The sequence below is a fragment of the Neomonachus schauinslandi genome, chromosome 3 (genome assembly GCF_002201575.2).
Source record: "Neomonachus schauinslandi chromosome 3, ASM220157v2, whole genome shotgun sequence".
NCBI classification, from domain to species: Eukaryota; Metazoa; Chordata; class Mammalia; order Carnivora; family Phocidae; genus Neomonachus; species Neomonachus schauinslandi.
The window spans coordinates 59,611,113-59,614,991 of NC_058405.1; the positions used below are offsets into that span (position 1 = coordinate 59,611,113).

A 3,879-nucleotide genomic window follows, 5' to 3' on the forward strand; every position below is an offset into this window, starting at 1 on the left:
AGGCAGGACTGGGCTGAAGGCAATTAAAGCTCATAGACCAAAGGGGCTTCAGAGCCAGCTTCTCTCAACTGCAGACATAGACACCTGCCTCTACTGTCCTGTCCTGATGCTTGACTGGTGGGATGGTCCTAGGTGGTCAAAAGAAGTTCATAGAATATTGACTTTTCAGGGTCCAGGTTGGGTTTCTAATGTTTTATAAACCAAGGAGTTTAATTAGCTGTGTTCACACCACATATCTTTATTCCAGCATACTGTGGATGAGTTGCATGCTCTTGACTCTGGAAATGGGAAGTGTCCTCCTCTAACTTCTTAGCTTTACAGAACATGGTTTGTGTCTGTTACCATTGTCATTTCTGGCTTTCGAATGGCCACAACTATCTGTTAAGTCAGTGGAAAACAGACTGTGGTTTTTCTTAGATATTTTCTTAAACTCCTTTGGGGCAGTGTCTACTCTGGAGGCAGTTTTTCCTTTCTCCACCTTTAGGATAATTCTGAGAATCTAAGGAAAAATTGGTATCTTTTGGACTTTCAGCCAAGTGTATTTGCTGGCCAGGCTAAACATTCAAGCAGATTTAGAGTGAGTGACACTGAGTCTTCAGTTACAGGGTGAAGTTCACCACGTTGATGTGTCTTCTTTCCCATTGTGTTTTTTTTTTTTTCTTCTAAATAGAGTGGAATCCTATCAAATGTATACTTAGCTTAAACAAATACAATTATGCTTAGATAACTTTGTTTTCTACTGCAATCAGTAAGTGTTTGCCTTGGGGCACACAGAAGATGATAGAAAAGAACCTGCTATTCCCTTGATTGTCTTAATTCCCATGTGGTGCTCATGGTGTTAACTTTTCATTGTGCCGAGAGTGTGATTCTAATATCGATTGTACAACAGATTGTTGTTACCACATAGTCTCTAAATAGAAGTTAGGTCCTTGGTCTCAACCAAAGCCATGGTTATCTGTTCCACCTTTGCAGGAAAATTTGGATATGTTGGACTGAACTGAGAGACTGTGTGTCTCCAACATGGTACATTCCTTAGGGATTTTCAAGGGTAATTTTGGTGATATGTAATTTTAGCCCTAAGTGCTCACTTCAGAATCTGTCACCTACAATAATACACCACAGTAGTGTCTGATTTGTCTTTATGGTGCCTTTTGTGATAAATAATTCACATTCTGGTAACATTCTGCATTTTTTAAATTTAAAGTGCTTTTTAGTCTTTTTAGGTAGTGAGGATATAGTTTGAGCTGGTATTTGTTGTCTTCTCTAACTGTGCTATATAAGGTCTATGTAACCTTTTTGTTGATCTGGGACATTACGGAAATTTAGAACCATGCCTGGAGCCAAAATGTTGGACACATCCCAGTTTGCTTTTTTAGAGCTGATTGATGGATGCTGTATGCCGCAAGATACTAAGAGTCATGAAAATAAGCTTAGATTTCTGAAAGATAAACACCAAAAACACCAAAGCTCAATCCTACTGTTCTTGATAATGACCCACACTGTTAATTGTAGATTGTAAGTTGTTGTAGTAATAGGGAAGGTCTGCCCTGATTGGGAATTGGGAAAGATGTTGGAATCTGAAGATGGCCTTTGTCTAAATGCAGTGAAACTCACACAAAGCCAGGCTTCCTTGTACGGCAACATTCAACAACAGTCTAACTCGAGAAACCTTGAAGAATGATGGAAATATTTACTCTTAAATTTTATTTTTAAGGGATTTCAGATAGAAAAATCATACAGAAATCTTTCTAAAAATTCCCTTTACACTTCTTTCTTTTTCGCCAGCTTCCTACACATGGCAACTGCTCTGCCTCAAGTGCACTCGTGGGTGGCGCTGCCATTCTGAGCCCTCACACACCACACACAGACCTTCTTTGGTGTATGCAGTCTTCTGGAACATGTACTGTCTAGTGCTGGTGGTTTTTCTTGTAAGCATAAGCTACTCTTGCCCCAGAATTCTGGTGAATAAAATCTTCATATCAGTATGAAAGTTTTGCTTTTATTTACTCTTTGATACTGACTTGAGACATACTGCTTGCTCTCACGTTGATATAATACGTTCAGTCAAGTTGTCTAAGACCCTGACAATCAGACCAATCTGCCTTGGGTTCATTAAATCAGTGGGGCCACTATAAGGGGAGGTATGTGTACAATTACAGTTACAGCATATAGCAAACAGCAGGCCCAAAGTAGTACTCCTCACTTTGCCTCTTGGTCTCTCCAGAAGGCCATATAGAGGTGGTGGATTTAGATGTAAATGGCTCTGACTGAATGTGGCAGCCCTGAATATGGCGGTAGTGGTGGTTGACTGGCTTTCCTTTTTAGTCTGAGTGTGACTTTTATCTCAGATGATTCTTTGAGTTACTACCAGAGTAGGGCATATGGCTGCGGTCTGGGGGAGAGAAAAACAACTAAGTCTACTTGGTATATCTTTATTCTTTACACAACTTTGCTATAAAATTTATACAAGCGTCTGTATTAGTCAGGTTCTCCAGAGAAACAGAATCAATGGAATGTATGTGTTTCTCTCCTTCTCTCTCTCTCTCTCTAAAGGGATTTATTATAAAGAATTGGCTTATGCAGGTGGGAGACGGACAAATTCCAAGGTTGAGTTGGCAAATTGGAGACTCAGCAGAGCCATTGGTATAGTTCCATTCTGAAGGCTAGCAGGCTCAAGACTCAGTAAACATAAAAGCTGATGTTTTAGTTCAGGTCTGAAGGCAGGAGAAAAACTGACATTCCAGCTCGAATGCAGTCAGGCAGAAGGAATTCTCTCTTACTCCGAACTTTTATTCTCTTCTGGCCTTCTACTGATTGGACGAGGCCCATCCACAGTAGAGAGGACTATCTGCTTTACTGAGTCTACCAATTCAAATGTTAATCTCTTCCAGAAACACCCACACCCAGAATAATGTTTGAGTAACTATCTGGGCACTCTGGCCTAGTCAAATTGACACATATATTTATCCATCGCAACATTCATGAAGAATGTAGGAACATATAATTTACAATTCAATTCCCATTTATATGTATGGCTATTACTTGATGGATGTGATCATGCTTTTAGAATTCAGTGAAAGGAAAGGCATAAGAAAATTTTAATGAGATTATTTATTTCCTGTGTTTTTCTCACGGAGTTATATTAATCTGTAGATCTTTTTTCCTCTACTTCATTTAACAACTTATAGACTTTATCTTGCTGTCTTTGGCGTCAAAAAAATGATGTGATAGGTCTTTCCCTGTTCTATGAAAAATGATTCTTTTTTGTCTAAAGAAGGTGCTCATCTTCACACTATAAAGTCTAAATGGTCTACCCACCATAAAAAGAACAGTTAGGCCAGAATTTCTGCCTGAAGAATAGCTTTAAAGAAATCCTATGGTTGTGCTCACTTGGGCAGCACACGTACTGACACTGGAACGATACAGAGAAGATTAGTATGGGGCCTGAGCAAGGGTGACATGCAGGTGTGTGAAGTATTCCATATTAAAAAAAAAAAATAAAGAAAGAAGGAAAAGAAATTCCGTGGCTTTTTTTCCATTAGTTTCAACTAACATGGGTTGTCTCAGAGAAGCTGCGTGAGCTGACTCACCTCAGTATGATGCCTGTTTGGTTTTGTATTACCAGCTTTCTTCACCTGAGAATTCGACTAAGAGAGAAGTCTGTCAGCAGATTACAGCTTGATCCAATTGGTGGTTATTTGGGCCACAGCATGGGGAAATATCTGGGGGGCTTGGGTGGGCCTTCTAGGTGTGAGGCTCTTTCTTGCAGAGGTGGTTTATACAAGAGGCATGGAGAGGTAGCTCCTAATTTTCTTTTCTTTTTTTTAAAAGATTTTATTTATTTATTTGACAGAGAGAGACATAGCGAGAGAGGGAACA

The 3,879-nt window shown here is 39.5% G+C and overlaps 1 non-coding gene across 1 annotated transcript; it reads left to right on the forward strand.

Moving 5' to 3' along the window:
* The first annotated feature begins 3,382 nt into the window (after window positions 1–3,382).
* Window positions 3,383–3,489, forward strand: LOC123324432. The gene has a single exon (XR_006539804.1). It is a non-coding gene; the product is annotated as a U6 spliceosomal RNA (small nuclear RNA).
* Window positions 3,490–3,879: the final 390 nt, after the last annotated feature.